Source organism: Vulpes vulpes, unplaced genomic scaffold, assembly GCF_048418805.1.
Source record: "Vulpes vulpes isolate BD-2025 unplaced genomic scaffold, VulVul3 u000000678, whole genome shotgun sequence".
In the NCBI taxonomy this organism is placed as follows: domain Eukaryota; kingdom Metazoa; phylum Chordata; class Mammalia; order Carnivora; family Canidae; genus Vulpes; species Vulpes vulpes.
In genome coordinates this window covers 721120-744872 of record NW_027325803.1, presented here as the reverse complement: position 1 = coordinate 744872, position 23753 = coordinate 721120, and the positions used below count along the sequence as shown (strand labels likewise).

General features: G+C 51.6%; 1 protein-coding gene and 1 pseudogene across 1 annotated transcript in view; one reads left to right on the top strand and one right to left on the bottom strand.

Moving 5' to 3' along the window:
• The first annotated feature begins 7783 nt into the window (after positions 1–7783).
• CSK (C-terminal Src kinase) overlaps positions 7784–23753 on the top strand; it is a 37602-nt gene continuing 21632 nt past the window's right edge. The window contains exons 1-2 of the mRNA XM_072746027.1: positions 7784–7964; positions 16261–16379. The gene's annotated coding sequence lies outside the window, so the exon portion shown is untranslated. The remainder of the gene's footprint in view (positions 7965–16260; positions 16380–23753) is intronic.
• On the bottom strand, positions 16105–16184 carry LOC112918257 (U4 spliceosomal RNA; annotated as a pseudogene).

Here is a 23753-nt window from a genome sequence, read left to right as displayed (position 1 = left end):
GAAGCTCTCAATCCCAATCCTTTTGGGATTTTATGGAGGCTTCATTGCATACTCAGGACTGTCTTTGGCCAATGGCTGATTGATCCTCCAGACCTTTACCCCTCCTTGGAAGTCAGGGAGTAGGACTGATCTAACATTCTAATCACATGGTTGTATCTCCAGGCAACCAGTTCCCACCCTTGAGTGCAGTTTAAAAGTTATCTATGTTAATATAACAAAAGACACCTTCATTAATCTCAACACTTAGGGAATTCCAAGGGTTTGGGGAGCTATGAGCCAGGATCTGTGAACAAAGACCAAATATATATGAGAAATATATTTTGGTCATCTGAGTGACCAAACCTACACTTCTTATAAATCACAATATCACAATAGAGTTGTACTACCACACCGTAATCAATTTTAGAACCTTCTCATTAAAAAAAAAAGAACCTTCTCATCAACTGGAAAAGCAATCCCATTCCTGTTAGCAGTCCCTCCCCATTTCCCCTAGCTCACCTCCATGTCCCACCGGTTCTAGGCAACTACTAATCTACTTTTTGTCTCTATAGATTTGCCTACTGCGGACATTTCAAACAAATGCAATTATATAACTAGTGGTCTTTTGGTACCAGCTTCTTCACTTAGTGTAATGTTTTCAAAGTTCATCTATGTTGCAGTGTATATCAGTAAGCCCTGGTTTCTTGAGTTGTAAGAGTAGGTCCAGGTTTGTTTCCTCAATCATTGATGGGCACATTATTCACTCCTCTCTTTTCTCTCCTTTCCTGTTTGACCCAAGTCTTTGAACACTTGAGGGGAACATGAAGGAAGGGACCAACCTTTGTGGGCCAAACCCTGATGGCTAAATAGAGAGTCCGTCATGTCCCATCTTCAAAACATCTGACTTCTCACAAGGTCTTGATTTCTTCATGCACAGTGAAGGGAGGATAAGCTCCCCAGAAGCACTTGGGTTACCTGCAAAAGGCCCAGGTCTCACCAAAGGGCATTATCAGAAGAATGAAAACATAAGCCACAGAATAGGAGAAAATCATATAACTGATAAGGGATTAATACCCAGAATATAAAAAAATATATATCCAGAATATACAAAGAAATCCTACAAATTGACAATAAGAAAACAAACAACTCAATTAAAAAATGAGTCAAAGACTTGAACAGACTTCTCTAAAGAAGATATGCAAGAGAACAACAAGTACATGAAAAGTTGCCAAACATCATTAGTTATTAGGGAAATGCAAGTCAAAACCACAGTGAGATACCACTTCATACATGCTAGAATGGTTATAATAATAATTTAAAATCTAGATGGCTATAAACATAACTTTTTATATATATATGTATATATATATATATATATTTAAAGATTTTATGTATTTATTCATGAGAGACACAGAGAGAGAGAGGCAGAGACACAGGCAGAGGGAGAAGCAGACTCCATGCAGGGAGCCCAACGTGGGACTCGATCCTGGGTCTCTCGGATCGCGCCCTGGGCTGAAGGTGGTGCTAAACCTCTGAGCCACCCGGGCTGCCCAATACCCCACTTTCATTAAGGACAGATCATCCAGATAGAAAATCAATAAGGAAGCATTGGCTTGGGACACCTGGGTGGCTCAGCGGTTGAGCATCTGCCTTCAGCTCAGGTCATGATCCTGGAGTTTCGGGATCGAGTCCCACATTGGGGTCCCCACGGAGAGCCTGTTTCTTCCTCTGTCTATGTCTCTGCCTCTCTCTGTGTCTCTCATGAATAAATAAATAAATAAAATCTTAAAAAAAAAAAGAAGCATTGGCTTTTAATGACATGTTAGACTAGATGGAGTTAACAGATATATAAAGAACATTCCATCTAAAAGCAAGAGAATGTACATTCTTCTCAACTATACATAGAATATATATTTTAAAAGATTTTATTTTTTTAAAAATATTTTATTTATTTACTCATGAGACACACACACAAAGAGGCAAAGACACAGGCAGAGGGAGAAGTAGGCTCCATGCAGGGAGCCCGACGTGGGACTCAATCCCATGTCTCCAGGATCACGCCCTGAGATGAAGGCAGTGCTAAACAGCTGAGCCACCTGGGCTGCCCAGAATATTCTTTTTTAAAAAAGATTTTATTTATTTAAGAGAGAGAGAGAGCATGAGTAGGGGGAAGAGTAGAGGGAGAGGGACATGCAGAGTCCCTACTGAGCAAGGAGCCTGACTTGGGGTGCCCTCCCAGAACCCCAAGATCATAACCTGAGCTGAAGTCATATGCTTAACCATCTGAACCACCCAGGTACCCCAGAACACTCTATGATAGACCACATGGTTGGCACAAATGAGTCTTAATAAACTTGAAAAGACTGAACTCAAATGAAGCGTGTTTTCACAATGGTATGAATCTAGAAATTAACAAACACACGGAGGTTCAACAGCATGCTACTGAACAACCAATGAGTCAAAGAAGAAATCAACAGAGAAAGAAAAAAATACTTTGAAGAGTTTTTGAGTGACACAGATGGTTAAGCATCTGACTCTTGGTTTTGGCTCGGATTGTGATCTCAGGGTCATGATCCAGCCCTGCGTGGGGCTCCATGCTTAGCACAGTGTCTGCTTGGATTTCTCTCTCCCTCTCCCTCTGCCCTCCCCCCATGTATCTTTTCTCTCTCTCAAATAAATAAATCCTTTTTAAAAGTACCTTGAGACAAATAAAAATGGAAACATAATATACCAAAACTTAGGAGATGTAGCAGAAACAGTTCTAAGAGGGAAGTTCATAGCAATAAAGGCTTACCTCAAGAAACAAGAAAATATCAAATAAACAATCTAACTTTACACCACAAGGAACTAGAAAAATAAGAACAAACGGAGCCCTATGTTAGTAGAATAAAGGAAATAATGAAGGTAAGAGTGGAAATAAATGAAATAGGGACTAAAAAGACAATGGAAAAGATCAATGAAAACATGAACAAAAATGACACGCCTTTAGCTAGACTCACGAAAAAACTCACGAGAAAATAAGAGACTCAAATCAATAGAATCATAAATGAAAGAGGAGACTTACAACTGATACCACAGAAATACAAAGGATCATGAGATGACTATGGACAATTATATGCCAACAAATCAGACAACCTGGAAGAAATGAATAAGTTCCTAGAAACATGTAACCTAGTAAGACTGAATCATGAAGAAATAAAAAAGTCTGAACAGGCTGATTACAGATTAAATCAGTAATCAAAAACTTCTCCGTAGGGACACCCGGGTGGCTCAGTGGTTGAGCATCTGCCTTTGGCTCAGGGCGTGATCCCGGAGTCCCGAGATCGAGTCCCACATCGGGCTCCCTGCATGGAGCCTGCTTCTCCCTCTGCCTGTGTCTCTGCCTCTCTTTCTGTGTTTCTCATGAATAAAGAAATAAAATCTTAAAAAAGAAAGAAATAAAAGAGCATAGTAATACTGTTACTATTTACAGATGATGTGATATTAAATACATAAAACCCTAAAGACTCCATCAAAAAACAAAACCAAAAAATTATTAGAACTGATCAATAATTTGATAAAGTTGCAGAATATAAAATTAATATACAGAAATCTGTTGCATTTCTATATACTAATAATGAAGTAGCAGAAAGAGAAATTAAGGGGTGCCTGGGTGGCTCAGTTGGTTAAGCATCTGGCTCTTGATTTCAGTTCAGATCATGTTCATGGGGTTGTGAGGTCAAGCCCTATTGGGCTCCACACTAGACATGGAGCCTGCTTAAGATTCTCTCTCTCCCTTTCCCTCTGCCCCTCTCCCACCCACCGACATGCATGTGCTCTCTTTCTCTCTCTAAAAAAAAAAGAAAGGGCGGCCCAGGTGGCTCAGCGGTTTAACACCACCTTCAGCCCAGGGCCTGATCCTGGAGATCTGGGATAAAGTTCCATATCCGGCTCCCTGCATGGGGCCTGCTTCTCCCTCTGCCTGTGTCTCTGCCCCTTCTCTCTCCCTCTCTCTGTCTCATTAATAAATAAATAAAATCTTCTAAAAATTTTAAAAAGGAGTGAGAAATTAAGAACTCAATCTCATTTACCATTGCTTCAAAAACAATAATGGGAGTGTTCTTGGCTGGCTCAGTTGGTAGAGCAAGTGACCTTTGATCTCGGGGTTGTTGAGTTTGAGCACCATGTTGGGTGTAGAGCTTACATAAATAAACAAAAACAATAAAATACCTAGCAATAAATTTAATCAAGAAGATGAAAGACTTGTCCACTGGAAACTGTAAGACATTGATAAAAAAAAAAAAATTGAAAAAGACCTGAGGCACCTAGGTGTCTCAGTCAGTTAAGCATCTGTCTTCAGCTCAGATCATGATCCTTGGGTCCTGGGATCGAGCTCCATATCAGGCTCCCCGCTCAGTGAGGAGCCTACTTCTCCCTCAGCCCCTCCTCCTTTTTTCCAAAGAAGACATACAAATGGCCAAAAAGCACATGAAAAGGTGCTCAGCAACATGATCATCAGGGAAATGCAAATCAAAACACAATGAGTCACCTTGCACCTGTCAGAATGGCTATTGTCAAAAGGACAGGAAATAACAAATGTCGATGAGGATGTGGAGAAAAGGGAACTCTTGTGTACAGTTGGTGCATATGTAATGTGGTAAGGCCACTATGGAAAACAGTAAGGGGTTCCTCAAAAACTCAAAAATAGAACTACTATATAATCCAGCAATTCCACTTCCAGGTATTTTTCCAACAAAAACACTAAAACAAAACAAAACAACAACAACAACCCACTAATCTGAAAAGAGGTATGTACTCTCATATTCATTGCAACATTATTTACAGTATCCAAGATATATAGCAATCTAAGTGTCTGTCAACAAAGGATGAATAAAGAAAATATGGTACAGGGATGCCTGGTTAGCTCAGCAGTTGAGCGTCTGCCTTTGGCTCAGGTCGTGATCGTGGGGTCCAGGGATTGAGTCCTGTATCAGGCTCCTCGCAAAGACCCTACTTCTCCCTCTGTCTATGTCTTGGCCTCTCTCTCTCTCTCTCATGAATATATCAATAAAATCTTTTAAAAATGTACAAAAAAAAAAAAAGAAAATGTGGTACATACACACACAGGAATATCATTCAGCCATGAAAAAGAAGGAAATCTTGACATTTGTGACAATATGGATGAATCTTGAGGGCATATGCTAAGTAAAATAAGTCAGATATCTTCTATATGTGAAATCTAAAAAACAAACAACAAACTGAGCTCATAGATACGGAGACCAGATTGATGGTTTCCAGAGGGAGAGGGTAGAGGGAGAATAAAATGGAAGAAGAGGGTTAAAAGCTCAAACTTCTAGGGCATCTGGATGGCTCAGTCAATGAAGTATCCGACTCTTGACTTCACCTCAGGTCATGATCTTGGGGTCACAGGCTCTGGGCTCAGCGAGAAGTCTGCTGGAGATTCTCTCTCTCTCTCTCTCTCTCTCTCTCTCTCTTTCTCCCCCATTACATCTGCTCCTCCCCCCACTCACTCTCATGCTCTCTCTCTCTCTCTCTCTCAAACAAATAAATCTTTTTTTTTATTTTTTTTATTTTTTTTTTTTTAAATTTTTTTTTTATTATTTATTTATGATAGTCATACAGAGAGAGAGAGAGAGGCAGAGACATAGGCAGAGGGAGAAGCAGGCTCCATGCACCGGGAGCCCGATGTGGGACTCGATCCGGGGTCTCCAGGATCACGCCCTGGGCCAAAGGCAGGCACCAAACCGCTGTGCCACCCAGGGATCCCCAAATCTTTTTTTTTAAAGTACAAAGTTCCATCTATTAAAATAGATAAATTACTGGGACATAATGTACAGCATGGTGACCATAATTATATACTGTATCATATATTTGAAAGTTGCTAAAAGAGGAAACCTAAAAGTTCTCATCACAAGAAAAAATGTGACTGTGTTTGGTGATGGGTGTTAACTAGACTTATTGTGGTGACCAGTTTGCAACATATACAAACATTGAATCACGTTGTGCACTGAAACTAATATATGTCAGTTATATGCAATTTTTAAAAAAGCCAGTAAACAGCATGTGTTGGTGAGGAAGTGGATAAATGATAGCAGTGTGCATTTCTGGGAGGGATGTAAAATTGTGTCGTCATCGTAGACAGCAGTTCGGCAGTTCCTCCAAAGGTTAAACATAGAATCACCGTACGATCCGCCAATTCTGCTCTTACGTATACACCCAAAAGAACTGAAAACAGATGTTCAAACAAAAACTTGTACAAGAATGTTTGTCGCAACATTATTTTCCATGGTTAAAGGAGGAAACAGCCCAAGTGCACAACAGATGAACAGATAAAGTATCACATAGAAATACAATGGAATATTATTTGGCCATAAAAAGGAATGACATCCTTGCCCATGCTATGACATGAATGGAGTTGGAAAACATTATCCTAAGTGAACTTTTGCACCTAAGCCAGGTGCAGAAGGACAAATAGTGTATGATTCCACTTGTGTGAAGCACCTAGAGTAGTCACACTCAAAGAGACAGAAATTAGAACAACGGTTAGTTACCAAGAGCTGGAGACGGAAAAATACGGAGTTAGTGTTCAACGGGTACAATTTCAGTTTGGGATGATGACAAAGTTCTGGAGATGGACAGAACGGATAGTTTCACAACACTGTGGATATATTTAGTGTCACCGGATTACGTGCTTAACAATGGTTAAAATGGTAAGTTGTTTTTTTTTTAAGATTTTATTTATTTATTTGTTTGTTTGTTTGTTTATGAGAGACACACAGAGAGAGGCAGAGACACAGGCAGAGGGAGAAGCAGGCTCCATGTGGGGAGCCCGATGTGGGACTCGACCCGGAATCCCAGGGTCATGCCTTGAGCTGAAGGCAGGTGCCCAACTGCTGAGCCATCCAGGTGACCCACCACCTGACTCCTTAATGCCCTTCTGGCTCCAGGTTCTTTCCAGGGACACATCTTTATGCTTAAAGTTGCTAGAGTGTGACTCCAGAGTACCCACCTGGGTGTGAATAAAAGGAACATGACAGAAGAATCTTTGGGGGGATCCCTGGGTAGCGCAGCGGTTTGGCGCCTGCCTTTGGCCCAGGGCCCGATCCTGGAGACCCGGGATCGAATCCCACGTCGGGCTCCCGGTGCATGGAGCCTGCTTCTCCCTCTGCCTGTGTCTCTGCCTTTCTCTCTCTCTCTGTGACTATCATAAATAAATAAAAATTAAAAAAAATTAAAAAAAAAAAAGAATCTTTGGGGAGGGTCCTTGAAAAATGGCTGTGCCCCTCCAGCTATCATGACCCCCTGCTTTCTAGGACAGACTCATCCAGCAACACAGGCAGTAGACTGAGTCTCTGCAAAATGTATCCTATTTTCCTATTGCCCTTATCAATATATTAGAGACATGTTCTGTAGAAAAATAGCTCTGAGGGCCCCAGTCCAGAGCGGGATGCAGCCCAGCCCTGGGAATCTCAGGAAACATGGCCTTGCTGGAGGAAAGACACATGGCCTTGTTTTGGGAGCTGTAGTCTGAGGGGGACATGGTCAAAACCTCCATCTGGTGAAGACTCACTGATGCGCCCTCATGGCACATGGAGACCCGGCCAGCCATACTTTGTCAGTCCAGGATTTGGCCAAATCCCAGTTGAGTTTTGGGTCCAGTGGCCACTCAATGGTCACCACTCCGTCCAGCTCCCTGCGGTCAGGAGTTGGCTCAAGCTTCTCACGCACACCTGGCCAATCTTTAACTCACCCAGGCTGGCCCAGGGCTGCCCTCTGGCCAGAGTCAAAGTAGGAGGAATTAGACATAGAGATTTTGCAACCTCCCACCACTGCCACCCATTCCTGCTTCCCCCGCCCCCCCCCCGCCCCCCACGGCAGGCTGGAGGCTGGCTGGAACAATCCTGTCCTGCTGCTTCCTGGACGCACGTCATCCCAGGCTGTTCCCACAACCCCAGGAGGCAGGTGCCATTACACCCTCTTTGGAGGTAAGGAGCCCAGATCTCAGAAAGCATGCCCTCCGATTGGTGGGGGACTCGGGGCTGTGTCACCTGTACCACGTGCAGAGCCTCTCCCCCTCCACCCACCGTGTTTTCCCCGGTAGCCAGGACTGTCTGGATAGAACAGGGCAGCTTGGAAAGGCAGCTGGAGCAGGAGCCGGAGCCGGGAGGCACGTGGAGAGTTGGAAGGGCGCTCAGTGGGAGGGCTGGAGCCCAGAGCTCAGGCTCTGGGTGTGGGTGACCTTGGGCAAGGCCGCCCCATCTCTGGGCCTCAGACCCCTGTCTTCATCCCCCTCTGAGGTCTTCTCCGGCACCGTGAACTGGAAGCCCAGGCTAAGAACAATGACCCCCACTCTGCCAGCCTCACTTTAGGCTCTGGCACACTTGGAAGTGCCGTGCACGGGCAGGTGGTCATTCTGGTGGAGATGAAACAGTGGGAACCCCGCCTTGGCCTCAGGGGGAAAGTTCAATGACTCCTCTGTCCCCCAGCTGTTCAGTCAGGTTCTCAAGTCTTTTTATCTTAAGTATCATCCACCTACTAGGACTTAGTTCACATTCTTGGAGAGGAATGGGATGCGTGCAAGCCATCTTTTGGACAGGCCTTATAGGTGAGCGGTCACAGGTTAATCAGTGATTGGGTCCCCCTGGGGCAGCGGTCACCTCTGATCCACGCAGCACCCTGGCTGTATTTGCAGGAGTGCCCGGTATACCAGGGACAGGAGAGACGACCAGAGGCTGAAAGCAGCGGAGCCACACAGCAGCTCCTTTGTTTTCTTCCTGCCCTGCCCAGCCCTCCTCACACCCTCAGTGCAGAGAAACCTTGTCCTTGTCCTCAACCTCCTCTGACACTGCAAGACTGAGTCTCCCGACTAATTAGAGGAAGGCACCTGTTCTTACTCCAAGACAGCTCAACCTTCTCTGCATGGCACTGTGCCACTGAGCCAGGTGGTCCTGCCTTGGTCCCTTTGAGTTCAGGGTGACCCCTCTCCCAGGATCCCCTCAGCCATTATGCAAATGAATCCACATCTGCCCACATAAGCCTCTGTCCTAAGGCAACTTGCTCCTGGGAAAGATTATCCAGGTGACAAATCTGAGGAGGGGACAGACTGAAAGAAGGGTGGCAGATGCACATCTGAGAAGCCAAGCAGAGGCTGGATTTTCCTAGCATGAAGTTTATTGGGTTCGGGTCGGCCCTCCACCTCATCCTTGCCGTTGGCTCTTGCCCCTGAATCACCCTTAGCTGAGCTCCCCATCTCTTGATGATCCCCTCCCTCAAAAATAGCCCCCAAGCCCTGTGTCCTGCTTGGGTTTCTACCATGACATAACCACACCACGGGTTCGTAGGATCCCCACGGAGTTCGGGCTGTAACTCAAAGATGTGCGACTATAGCAGTGGGCTCTCAGCTGTGCAAAGGAGGGGGAGCTCTGGGGTAAGGAACCCGCCCAGCACAAAGCCCTCAGCTTGCACTAGTGAGGGGGGCCACCTCTGGTTCTCTGGTCACTGTGCTCTCCCCAGAAGCCCCGGGGACCAGCAGATTTCTCTGGTTTTAGAAGGATAACATGGTGATACTCGATAGCTTTCCCCAGACTGCCCCTTCACTTCTGCACCTCCCATTTCCTCCTGGCAGGTAATCAATGATTGGAGTCCAATCCCCAGCAGGGCCTAGGAAAGGAAAGGAGATAGGGCAGGAGGCTGGCTCGCAGAGAGGCTCAAATCCCAGCTCACACCTGACCCTGGGCCGGTTGCATAACCCTTCCGAGTGTAGCTTTTCTCACGGTGTAACTAGGGATGACAATCTTATCCCACAGGGCTGCTGGGAGGCTTGATGATATAGGGTGTGTAAAGTGCCAGGTATTAGGTCAGTGCTCGATACACACACACACACACACACACACACACACACACACACACACACCAGGAATGCTGGGAAAAAATGTCTCCGGGCAAGACCAGATTCAAGACACATGTGCTGCATTTGCAGCTGTGCATACACCAGGCGCACATGTGTGAGCCAGCATTCCCGGGACCCTACACCCTCACTGGGGTCTTGCCAGGGCCTGGGCTCAGCCCACTTCCTTCCACCGTTCCCCCCACCCAGAAGCTGGGGAGGGCTGGGGGTGCTGGCGTGCCAGGGAACAATAGGCCCCCAACCCCTTCCGGCTAATTGCGTGAGAAGGAGCTGTCGGAAGGAAAGTCACCTCCCGGTGGGACAGGCCTCCCCCCTCCACGCCTGCCCCAGGGAAGCCCCTGGAGAACCCCACGCTGCTAAAGGGGAGGGCTTCCATGGGCTCCCGGCCTCTCGCTCTGGGTGCATTCTGTCCCTAGACCTGGACTGGCTTCCCGGACTGGCTGGGGGAGCAGCAGGGCCACGAGGCTTCCCACACCCCCCTGGCAAAGGCACCCTCGCCTGCTCCTCAGGAGCCCAGGAGCCCGGTCTCGTTCATCTCTGTGTCTCTAGCGCCGGCCTGCCTCCAGCGTCTCCAACCGAGGGAGGGACGGACAGCAGGACGCCAGTCCAGGGATGGTCGGTCGGGGCCCAGGGCTGAGCCAGCAAGGCTGAGAGGGAGAAGGGGCCAGCTTGGGCCAAGCTTCCACTGCAGACGGCCAGGAGCTCGGGGCCCCAGAAGTCCCTCCAGAGTGCGGGGCCTCTGCTGGGGGGCTAAGGACATTCTCACTCTCCCTCAACAGTCCTTCCAATGGGGCACCTGGGGGGCTCAGCGGTGGAGCCTTGAGTGTCTGCCTTGGCCCAGGGCATGATCCTGGGGTCCCAGGATCGAGTCCCACATTGGGCTCCCTGCGTGGAGCCTGCTTCTCCCTCTGCTTGTGTCTCTGCCTCTCTCTCTCTCTCTGTCTCATGAATAAATACATAAAATCTTAAAAAAAAATCCTTGCAACACACAGGGTTTCACTTGTAGAGCACTGCCTTCACCTACACCCCACCCCAACTTGCGCACCCACGCATGCACATTACCTCCAAGTGGGTGCAGCACCCCCCCTCCAGGCTAGGGGTTCTCTAAGGCCAGGGACGATGGAGGCTGAGGCTGGGGGTGGGGGCTCTTCTTCCACTATGCCTGTCGGCACCCAGTGGCATGTGTCAGTGGCTTCACGCCAGGTGGGCTAGTGACAGAGGCTCTGGATAGACCACCCCTGTATCAGCATCAATTTCCCCACCTAGAAGCTGTGCAGCGTGTGTGTGTGTGGGGAGGTGTGTGTGTGTGGGGGGGAGGGTGCGTGTGTGGGGGGACTGCAGGGGACCATCCCTGGGGCCGGGCACTCCTGGCCTGGTGGGTGGGCGCTGCAGCCCAGAGCACAGCCTTGTCCCGTGTGTGGTGGAAGCTGAGGTCCGGCTGGATCTTGCCCCTGCCACTTGTTTTCCCACCCCTCCCCCAGCTCTGTTCCCCCTGCCCAGGTAGGTGCGCCACCAGGTGCAGGTCTCCAGGTGTGACCATGCCGTGGGCAAGAGAAGCAATAACAGGGCTCCTTGACCTGTCTAATTAAGCAGGCCACCTCCCCGCAGCCACCCCCACCGTAGAGGAAGCACTGATCTGGGGACTGAGAGAGTCCTCCATTCTCACGACTCTCAGCTCCGGGACAAGGACTCTCAGGCACGCAAGCAGGTGGCTCCGGTGGCCCAGAGGGCAGGGAGATAGCAGGCACACCTGCAGACACATGCCGGCTGCAAGCACGCACATACTTGGCCACTGTGCTGCCGCACCTGAACACACACCTGGCAAACTCACGCACACGTGTAACACTGGACCGCTCCAGGCCCACACCTGCCCGTGGGCATGTGCCCCCCGAGACTGAGTACCCTCTCGCCCCATCCACAGCCTTCAACCCACACCCCCAGGACTGGCGTTTGAAATGCATACCCACGCCTACCACTACCCCCCACTGGCCCACTCATGTACTTGGGCACCCCGGGACCTACAACTGTGCACTCCACACCAGCTCCACCTTGGAGGTTCAGAGGACACTAGGGTTAGAGCAGGCCTTTGGAGGTGAACCCCAGTGATAACAATGAGGTCTGGTGCCGTGTAGCAAATGATAGAGCAGTGAGTTTTTGTTCTCGGCAATGCTACCAAGTCACTCATTCATTTATTCATTCATTCATGTTCTTACTACAAAGTATCATTTCCAATCAGTGCGGGAAAGGTATATTCTTGAATAAATAATGTTGAAAAATGCAGATACTTACCTCCCTCCTAAGGCCAAAATAAATTCGAATGCATCAAAAATTTAAATGTTGGTAATAAAACCATAGAAGGAGGAACCTGGGTGGTTCACGGGTTGAGCATCTGCCTTCGGCTCAGGTCATGATCCAGGGTCCTGGGATAGAGCCCCACATCGGGCTCCCTGCTCAGCGGGGAGTCTGCTTCGCCCTCTCCCTCTGCCTGCCACTCTGCCTGCTTGTGCTCTCTCTGTCAAATAAATAAATAAAATCGAAAGAAAAAGAAAGAAAGAAAGAAAGAAAGAAAGAAAGAAAGAAAGAAAGAAGAAAGAAAGAAGAAAGAAAGAAAGAAGAAAGAAAGAAAGAAAGAAAAAAGAAAGAAGAAAGAAAGAAAGAAAGAAGAAAGAAAGAAAGAAAGAAAGAAAGAAAGCAAAAAGAAAGAAAGAAAGAAAGAAAGAAAGAAGAAAGAAAGAAAGAAAGAAGAAAGAAAGAAAGAAAGAAAGAAAGAAAGAAAGAAAGAAAGAAAGAAAGAAAGAATACTGACATTTGCAGAGAATATCCTGCAAAGTTGTATAAGAAAAAATGTCTCTTCTCTAAAGAAGGTAATGCACATCTAGAGGACATGGGCTTGAGAGAGATTTCATCCTTTTGTGACTTTTGGACTTTGTACCTTGTATAGAGATTTCCTATTTCAAACAAAAGAATTTATGTTAGACTGATTGAACGCCTATTATGTACTAGGTGCTATGCTAGCTGGTGGAGAGATGGCAACAAACCAGATTAGGATGGTTATCTTCTGCTTTCGTGGAATTCGTAGTCTACTGGGCAGCCCCAGGTGGCTCAGCGCTTTGGCGCCGCCTTCAGCCCAGGGCGTGATCCTGGAGACCTGGGATCGAGTCCCGTGTCGGGCTCCCTGCATGGAGCCTGCTTCTCCCTCTGCCTGTGTCTCTGCCTCTCTCTGTGTATGTGTCTCTCTGTGTCTCTAACAAATAAATAAATAAATCTTAAAAAAATAAGTAAATCTTAAAAAAATAATAATAAGAAGAAGAAGAAGTAAGGGCACTATGAAGAGACAGATAGGGATGATGACCTAAGATGGGTTGATGAAGGCAGGCTTGTCAGCAGAGGTCCGTAGAATTGAACAGGAAGAGCTAAGGAGAACAGTTCCTAGCAGAGGGACCAGTATGTGGTCCTGAGGCAGGAAAGGGTTTACACGTTTTCATGGACAAGTTACGGTACCCCTCGTCTCCGGGAAGGTAGAGCCCCACTCACTAAATAACCCCTAACCCTGCTTTAGAAATGGAGAGACAGAGGCTCAGGGAAGGGGAAACAGCTTCCCTAGCAAAGCTGGTGAGCAGAACTGGTACCTAGATGTTCTGAGGCCATAACTCAGTGGTATTCAGGCTGCATATTTTGGGACTGTTTGCAGGATCACGGAGACCAAGGGCAGAGATTTTTTTTTTAAGAATTTTGTTTAATGATTTTATTTATTTATTCATGAGAGACACACAGAGAGAGAGAGGCAGAGACACAGGCAGAGGGAGAAGCAGGCTCCATGCACCGGGAGCCCGACGTGGGACTCCATCCTGGGTCTCCAGGATCATGCCCTGGGCCAAAGGCAGGCGCCAAACCACTAAGCCACCCAGGGATCCCCCCCAAGGGCAGAGATTAAGGGGAGAAAAAAGTTTGCCATTCCCTTGCCTCTGCCCTGCCTCCCCTCACCACCCCAGACCACCTCAGGGACTGAGGGAGGGAAAAACAGAGGCGCGTACACACAGGCGTGTACACACGTGCCAGGAGCACTGAGCACAGCTTACAGGCAGCCAAGCTGCTGACCTGCCGTGGTCATCTTGGGCCTGGAGTTGGACCCTCCTCCACCTGGTACCGGCCTCCGAAATGTGCCTCTATCAAGATGCCGCCTGGGGGGCTCAGTCAGTTGAGCTTCTGACTTTTGCTTTTGGCTCAAGTCAGGATCTTACACGTGGTGGGATCAAGCCTCACATCAGGCTCCGTGCTCAGCAGATGAGTCTGCTTGAGATTGTCTCTCTCCCTCTGCTCCCCCTGTCTCGCACCCACACTCTCTCTCTCTCTCAAAATAAATAAATAAAATTGTCCATAAGAGACGCTTTTAGAAACTATAGGAAACAAACTGAGGGGTGCTAGGGGGGATGGGCACTAGGAGGGCACGTGATGGAATGAGCACTGGGTGTTCCATGCAACTGATAAATCACTAAATTCTACCCCTGAAACTAATAATACACTCCAAGTTAACTAAATTGACTTTAAATAAAAATTTTTTGAAAAAAATAAATAAAATCTTAAAAGGCTGCCTATTCTGTGTACAAACCTCAGTTCCCAGGGCGTATATATGCACATTCCCGGGGTGGAGAGGCCCGTTTATTCTGAGCTCTCCCCAAGGACAGCAACGAGGCCCCACTGACCTCATTGCCCGATGGTGCTTTAATCCTCACAGCAATGCCACGAGGCACACACTGTTATTTACCCTTTATCACGATGAGGAAACTGAGGCCCGGGGGACACCACAGAGCTTGCCCAGCAAGTGAAGTGGCATAGGACAGACTCCAGGCCAGGGATGCAGGAGAGCAGTACCTGGTAAATGTGCAATGGATAAGTTAGTGAGCGGTACTCGGGGCACAGATGAGGAAACTGGGGTGTACATGGGCACCCAGGAAATGGGCGCAGGGGCAGTTTTATTTTCGACGGGCAGGCCCCTGCCGCGATGCCACCTCATGTGGGGCTGCGGCTTGTCCAGCTCCGGCCAGGCCCCCACTGCTGGGCCATCCTGGGCTCTGGCTGGACTCGGCAGTGGCCCTACCCTCCTGCGGCTGCCAAGAAGGTCCTGGGCCTCCGTGCCCTGCACCCGGGGAACCTGGCAAGGTGAACCTGCTGCCTTCTCCCCCACTTGCCACCTCCTGCCTCAGGTGCACCAGTGCCCCCTCCCAGGCCCTGCAAGGCCTGCTTCCTCAGGGTGGTGTGCAAACCCAGGATTCTAGAAAGCCAGCAACAGGGCCTGCCCACCCAGAGGATGATGAGAGGCCCTCCAGGGAGGCCCACACCGGGCACCTGGGTCTGGGCACTGCCCTCGAAGGGGAGTGGGAGGCAGTGTTCAGCTGCCGTGCACCAGGAGCCACACGGTCCCCTCTCCCCCCCACAGGAGGGGTAATGCATTCTGCCTTGAAGCTTGCACAACTGCAGTCTTTTTCATAAACTTTCCAGTAATTTTATAAATTTCACCCAGTGGCAGGGCTCATTGTTCAAAGGAAATATTCCCACCCGCCCACGAAAGCCCCTGCCAAAAACGTCAGGCTTGTGATCCGTGGGCAGGAGAGCGGCCCTTCCCCAAGCCCCCCCCCCCCGCCCCCGCCCTGCAGGCCTGGATCCGCCCGCCCCGCCCCGCCCCGCCCCGCCCCGCCCCGCCCCGCCCCTGCCCGGCTCCTCCCAGGAGCGGGAGCGGCGACAATGCGGCCTGCGCCGCCCCCTCGTGGCCACCCGGAGAAGCGCAGGCCTCGCATCCGCCCCGCCCCAAGCCGACGACCTCAGGCAACACACTTACTTCTTTTGTAAATGCAGCTTCAGGACAAGTCTCCAGTCTTTCTCACTCAGAAATTCTAGTGGCCACTAGGAGTGGCCAGAGGACATGGATGCGGAGAGCAAGTGGACGCCTGGGGGCTCAGCGGTTGGGCACCTGCCTTTACTCAGTGCGGGATCCCAGGGTCCCCGGATCGAGTCCCCCATCGGGATGGTTGCATGGAGCCTGCTTCTCCCCTGCCTGTGTCTTGGCCTCTCTCTCTCGCTCTTTCTCTGTGTCTCTCATGAATAAATAAGTAAAACCTTAAAAAAAAAAAAAAAAAAAAAAAGAATGGCCAGAGAATGCTCTTCCTCCACCCCCACCCCCACCCCCATCATTCCCTGGCCTGGTCTCCATAGACCCACTCAAAGTAGAAAAGTTTTTAATTAGCAATAATCGCGCCTCGGATAAACTTCATTGGCTACGATACTGCCACTGAGCAAAGCTCCCCACTCAAAGTAGAAACTCTTTGTCCAACTCCCTGCCAGGACTTCAACCCTGTTCTCTTACTTCCACCTTCAAGGAATCATCACCCACCAGGCTGACCCATTACCTTCTCTGTGCCGGGGCCACCAGGAACACCGATGGCGGCCACCCTTCCTGACCTCCGGGGACTCACTCCGCTCCTCACCAGAGCAACAGGTGAGCAAATGAGGGTCACAGGTGCACTGACAGGCCCAGAAGGAGAGAGTGGCCCATCCTACAAGGATCTACACCCCTACCTACCTCTTCTCAGGGGTCTTCTTCTTCTCTTATTTTTTTTTAAGATTTTATTTATTTATTAATGAGACACACACACACACATATGCACAGACACAGGCAGAGGGAGAAGCAGGCTCCATGCAGGGAGCCCAATGTGGGACTCGATCCCGGGTCTCCAGGATCACGCCCTAGGCCGAAAGCAGGTGCTAAACCGCTGAGCCACCCAGACGTCTTCTCAGGGGTCTTCTATTTGAAGAAATTAAATGTTGGAATCTGGAAGATGTCTGGAATCCAGATGCTCCCCTGATTCTGCTTGAGAATCTGCCTGAGTTCTCGGAGCCTCTCCTTTCTGTGGGTCCCTCCTGCCGCTTTGCCTACGTGGCCCTCGGGACACTCTGTGGGTGAGGATAGCAGACTCATGCCCACTGGGCAGACAGGGACAGGGTGCAGAAGGGGAGGTCCCTTGCCAAGGGTGACATCACTGGTGCTCTGCAGAGGCAGCTCTTGCAGCTCATGCGGAATTCCCTGCGCCAAAGCGGGACCCCTGGGCGCTCACCAGGAAAGCCGGGGGCAGCCAGTGAGGCCACAAGTTTGACCCTTGGCGGCCCTGTCACACCCTCCTCCCAGCCCTGCCACCCCGGGCTCTGAGACCCTTCCCCCGACCCTCCTACCTGGACTGTCTGCCACCCAGGACCACTGCGCCTGCAGCTCGCCTTTTCCTCAAGGGAGGATGGTCAGGCGGGTGGCAGACAGCCAGCTCGCGGCCCGTCACCCCACGCACACCTAGGCCCCGGGCCCACATGCGGACCCCTGTCTGAGAGCCTCCTGTGGGGCAGGACGGGAAGGCCAGGCTTCGGGATGCTTCCACAGGCCACCTCTGAGCCTCCGTCCAGCCATACAGATAAGGCTTAGACGCTGCTACGTTCCCCGGAGGACAAGGAGCAAATGAGACCAAGTGACAAACACCCAGCATGCGGGGTGTCCGCAGAGGGTGCCTTCCTGCCCGCCTTCTCTTGTTCCTGACACTCAGGAGAATGCCAGCGATGTCAGCGAGGCCGGGCCAGGTGCCCTGCGAGCCGGGGTGTGTGTGGCTGGAATCAGAGAGAAGCCCGAGGACCCGGAGAATGCTGGCACCGGGGCTGACCTGGCTGTCCCCCACTAGCACCCCGCCTGGAAAAAGCCGTCCCAGAGCCAGACAGAGAAGCCCTAGAGGTGCTCCCGGAGGGGCTGGCTTCTGCCTGCGTGAAGGGATGACCGAGCGGCCCCCGCTCTCCGGAAGCGGCCTTATCTCTGGTTCCCTGCCCTCATCTGCAAGGACGGCCTTGCCCAGAGCACACTTTGCAGCCCTCCGCACTGGACAGGGTCAGCCCTGGCCCTGCTTGACGTCGGGCCGGGGTCCTCTCCAGGCTCCCGGCAGCTTCTAGAGAGACACACACCTGCTGTCAGGACGTGGCTCTGGGGCTGCTGGCCAGGGCCCTGGGGCTTTGTCCTGCCTGCAGCCTGGCTGCCTCCCCTCCGCTCTGGCCACCAAGGGGCGCTGGTCCCCCCCAAGCCTGGCCAGACGCACCCCGCCCGCACCCCGCCCGCAGCTTGGTGGAGACCAAGCTCACTCTGAAAGAGAGAGCAGAAGTGAAGTCATCGCGAAGAGTGCAAGGGGAAGAAGATGACCTTTGTCTAATCGCCGTTATGAATCTGACACTTCCCACGCAGGACCTTACCTCATGCTCTTGCCACACGGTGGGTGTGGGGCCAGCGCCACCGGGGAAGCTTCTAAATGACAAGTGGAAACCGACCTTGGACTCACAGAAGCAAAAAATAAACGTACTGTTACCAAAAGCAGAAGACAGAGCCCCGGGCTGGGGAAAGGGCAGCCCCCCAAGGAGGAGGGCCACAAAAGCCAGCTAAGATGAGGCTCCGCTGCAGTTTGCACAGGATGCTGGCCCTGGCCCTCAGCTGCCGCTGCCACTGAACATGATCTCCGAGGGTCGCTGGGCTTGGGGCACTGCATCCCCCTGTCACACACCACCGTCACCCTAGCTGCACAAAGCTTTGTTCTCCATACCACAAGCTCAGGGGCGTGGCTAGCTCCTTCCAAGCTTTGGTCCTGTCACCCCAACCTTAATCCTTTGCTCACCCAACCAAGCAGGAGGGCCTGGGCTCCAAGCCCAGGCAGGCCTGACCAGTTTCTGCAGCCGCCCTTCGCCCTGCTGCCTGGCGGGTGGAGTTGCAGGCGAGGTCCAGCTACGGCCCTAGCTGCTGAGGAATCGGAGTTGCAAGGTCCCTGCGGGCGGGGGGGTCCTTAGGGGACAAGGGGGCCATCTCTTTGACTAGACCGGCCCTGCCACAGACTCTGTGCCACCCCTCGGACAGACAGAGGAAAAGGAGCCAGGCCCTGTCCTCAGGCCCGTCCAGACACCCATAGCTCAGAACTATATTTGGAACTAACAACTATATATGTTGGAACTAACAACCAGAGGGAGGGAACACTTCTCCCCAGCCCCCCTAACCCCCCCGGAACCCACAGAGGAAACCCTCCAGGCCTCATTCCTGACTCAGGTGGCTTCTGGAACCTCCTTCAGCTCAGGGAGGGTCCCCTCCTTGCCCAGCTCCACTCCACTCCCAACCAAGGGAGGAGTCTTTCCAAAGCTGCCCTAATCTCCCATGGGGACAGGTGTTGGCCACCAGGCTATTCATGGGTACAACACCTGGGCGGGAGGATTTGCATGTGATTTGCAAAAGCTTGACCGGAGACCCACCAAAGCCCAGCTACTCCAGCTTGCACAGCCCAAGCCCGGCAAACCTCCTGCTCCTTTTCCTTGCCCTGGGGCACACTTCCAACCTTTGCACCTGGGGGCCCCCCAGGACCTCTTTTCTTGCTTTCCCCAAATCAGTTCCCCTGAAGAAGGCAAAAGAGCCCTAACGGGGCTTCCAATCTGCAAGGCAGGGCCTGGGCACTTCTGGGTGGAGGTTGGTTCAGCTTGAAGATGACACCTGACAGATGAGAGTCTCCGGGCAGCACAGAGAGGGGTGTCAACCCGTAAGAGGGTTTGTGAGCCCAGCACTCCTGGGGAGAACCGAGCACGCTCCGCCCTGCCCAATCCCAGGGGCTCCGGAGCCCGGAGAGTAGTGAACGTGCCCTGGATATCTGGTGCGTGGCTGGAGGAGGGTTTGAACTGGGCAGCCACGGAACCCACTCAGGGCCGGGCACAGACAGGCCTCAGGCAGCTGTGCCCAGTGCTGAGAGGGCAATGGGGCGGTGCCAGAACCACAGAGCCTGTGGGCACTCAGAGCAAAATCCTCTTCTGCCTGCCAGTGAGCGAAAGCATGCTTTGTGCCGAAGCGCCGTGCTAAGTGGCTAACTTCACGCAGCCTCCGGTCAGCATCACAAGCACCCCGTGAGGTGGGCCCCTCGTGTCCATTTTAGGGAGGAGGAAACTGAGCCTCAGAAAGGTTCAGTGACTTTTGCTTAAGGTCACACAGCTGGGCAGGAGTGAGGCCGGGACTCTAACCCAGAGCTCTCCCAATAAACTGGGTGATAGGGGGATCCCTGGATGGCGCAGCGGTTTGGCGCCTGCCTTTGGCCCAGGGCGCGATCCTGAAGACCCGGGATCGAGTCCCACGTTGGGCTCCCTGCATGGAGCCTGCTTCTCCCTCTGCCTGTGTATCTGCCTCTCTCTCTCTCTCTGTGTGACTATCATAAATAAATAAAAATTTATTAAAAAAAAATAAACTGGGTGATAGGGATGCAGCAGAGTCCTGGGCCCTTCCTCCCCCACCCAGGATCTGGCAACCAAGCTCCCCCATGGAATCCCTCTGAAGGTTCTGTATCTGCAAAATGGAGATAACAATGGTCCTTACGTTGCGAGTATATGGCGAGGCTAAAGTGACCATTAAGACAGGTGAAGTGCCAGAGGTCTGGCACATTGTCAGCCCCTCAGGAGTGTTACCTAGTTATTATTATTATTGTCAGCGGAAATTCACATTACTCGGTCTTTCAGCCAACCTCTGGGTGCTGCATTTTGGCCCCAAGGGCATATCAGGAAGCCCCCACAAAGGGGTAGTCGGTGCCCCGATGCTGAGGGATCCAGCACAGAGGAGGGATCTAGCCTTGGGATTTGGGACGATCATTGCAGCAGCTTCCCGGAGGACAGAGAGGCAGTCAGTTCTCCACCTGTAGGGAGGAGTAGCTTTAAAACTGCAAATGCACAGCCAGCACTGTGGTAAAAACCTCAAAGAGCAGGGTCCCTCTGCCTAGGGAGGAGGTGCACAGACTCTGCACAGCAAGGGAGGCTCTGCTCTGGGCCTCTGCCCCCTGCCCTGCCCCTCTCTCCATCCTGGCCTCCCTCCCCATTCCAGCTCCACGGCCTCTGCTCCCCTCTGCCTGCCTCCTAGGCTGGGTCTGAGCACTGAGGTGAGGAGGGCTCCTCTGCTCTGAACCCACAGCACGCCTGCACACCCTCCTGGTGACTCTCATCACCTCGTTTAACATCCATGCCCCAGTAGCCAGAACATTCCAAGAAGACAGAGGTGGAGGAGGAGATAAATATGTGCCATGAGGGAGGCACTGAGACACTTTGCAGGGATGACAGGTACCTCGGCCAGTTCATGCCATGGACTTACCTCTGCAGCCTCCCACCTCTGCAAGATTCTAAATCAGCCCACCCAGGACCCATGACCTTTGAGGTCAGGGGACCGGCCAGTTAACCCCTGTGTGGTAGGGGAGGGCCTGTGTATGGACAGCCTCAGGCCACAAGAGTGGGAGCCACCAGCTCCCCAGTGACCTTGCAGTTGGATCGCCATCACTAACACCACCAAAGCCACCAAGCCACCGCCATCAAGACGCCTTTGACCACTGTTGCATCAAAACGAAAGACCAAGTTCCTAGGAAATGTCCCTGGAGCAAACTGGTGCAGTGCAGAGAACGGACCTTAACTTGACACAAAAACATGCTGTGCACAGGGGCGCCTGGGCGGCCCAGCCGTTGAGCATCTGCCTTCCGCTCAGGGTGTGATCCCGGGGTCCTGGGACGGAGGTCTACATCAAGCCCCCGCGGGGAGCCTGCTTCTCCCTCTGCCTGTGTCTCTGCCTCTCTCTCTGTGTCTCTCATTAATAAATAAAATCTAAAAAAAAAAAAAATGCGCTCATGCATAGGAAGTGCTCAGTAGATATTAGCCGTCATCATCCATAATAATGAGGCTTCTGGCACACAGTGGGTGCTCAGCAAATGGCAGCTGCCTGGTCCCGGGAAGTCAGAAGTTGGGAGGCAGTCGGCAGCCACCTATGCTTGTGCACAAGGAGCCAGAGCTGCAGGAGATCCCCAGGTGTGAGCCTTCACCACACAGGTGTGGAGGCTGAGGCCTAGACGGGGAGGCCTTGCCCAAAGTCAGTAGCAAGGTCTGTTCCCAGAGCCTCAGTTTCCCAGGCCAGCACCTCATCCTCATGATAAACCCTACCAGCCCAAGGAGGGAACTTTTCAATGTGTGACAGCCCTGGATTCCAGGCAGGCACCGCTCCCTCCCAAGGACAGCTTTGTAGGGGTGGGCGTTCAGGCCGAAGCACAAGGGCTTATGTGGAAGGCCAAGGCCGTGCCCCTTCATGGGCCTGTGCGGCCTCTTGACTTGACAGAGCTTGCGGAAGCCTGCTGGCCCGCAGGTCAGGAAGGGACAGAGGTCCCAGGGGAGGCTCATACAGGCCACTGCTTCCCTGAGATTTTAGCCGCACTGGATTTTATCAGCTTGGCCCTCTAGCTGAGCTGCCCCTGGCTTTGAGATGTCAGAGGCCACTGTGGCCTCTTGCTGTTTCCTGGTTCCTGTTCTCCTTAGAGACTCTTGGCCCTTGACATTGGCCTGGTTGCTCTGGTCACCTTCCCCCAAGCCCCTCTTTCTACTGCTTCCACTCCCCAACATCCCCCAGCCCCCAACCCCGCCATCCTCGGGTCATTGAGAGCCTGCAGCAGGGCAGTGGCATTCACAGCAGGCCTGAGTGACCCAGAAGCCCATGCCCTTTCCACTTGGTCTCACGTCACCCGGTGTCCCCAGGTGCTATTTCCTTTCAGTGCCACTAGCCTCTTTCCCAGTGAGCCCCCCTTCCATCTGCCATAGCCTCTTCCTGGAGGAGGTGCCTTCCCCCAGAGCCTAGCAGGAGCTCCCCACTGGGGATGGTGATGGCAAGGCCATAGAACAGCTCCCAAGGCAGGCGGCTGAGGTGCCGGTGCCGCTGTCAAGCAAGGGCAGAGACTCACAGCTCAGCCCCAGCACCTGCTCTGCAGGAAGTTAGAAGGGGACTTTGCTGGAAATCTGCCTTTAATCTTGGCTTCCTGTTTTCTGCCCTGGGGGACCGCCCAGAAGGTCTGAGTTTCAAACTATTTCACACCAGCTTCTCTAAACTGTCATCTCAGATGCAAAGAGACTGGGGGAGGGGAGGAGGCAGGATGGAGAGAGGGAGAGGTCCTTCCCTTTCCAAGGGGCTGACAACACACCATCCACAAAGGTGCTTGGCCTTGGCCCTGGGCTTCTGGCCACCAGCAACCAATCCAAGCCTAGCTCATGTTGTTAAATGTAGCCAGAATGTCTTTTTTTTTTTTTTTTTTAAGATATTTATTTATTAATGAGAGACACAGAGAGGCAGAGGGAGAAGCAGGCTCCACGCAGGGAGCCCGACATGGGACTCGATCCCAGGTCTCCAGGATCACACCCTGGGCCAAAGGCAGGCACCAAACCACTGAGCCACCCAGGCTGCCCTGTAGCCAGAATGTTAAATGAGCATCATCCTCCACATCCAGGAGTTTCCAGCCTCTCTTTTTTTTGACTCCCCGCAGGGTGGAGACAAGTAGCCCAGCCCTGGGAGAGCGAGTGAGTGCTGAGCCTACTTGGCCTGGGGGAGGCGGGGTGTGCTCCTCTTAAATTTACTCCCCCGTCCTAAAACCCAAGGACTTTCCTTCTCTGATGATTTTTTTCCCCCTAAAGTCTGCTGAGTTTTGAGGCTGTTTGGTGCTCCAGGCTTTGGCAGTTCTCAGACCCGTATCCCAGTCCTGGGGGTGGGTATCTGGGAAAGGTCTTTACATCCAAGCCTCGGTGGCCAGGTCTGTAGAGCTTGGCTGCAAACGCCAACGTGACATCTCCAGGTCTCACAGGTGTCTTAAGCCCAGTTTGTCCAGAACCCAGCTTTTGAGCATTATCCTCCCTCCCAAATCCTCACCACCTCAACAAAGAGCACCACCATTTCCTCAGATGCTCCAGCCATACCCAGGGATTAGGCCCACTTTCTCATGTGCCCTTATTCCGCACAAATAGCGCCTAAGGAAGAGCCATCAGG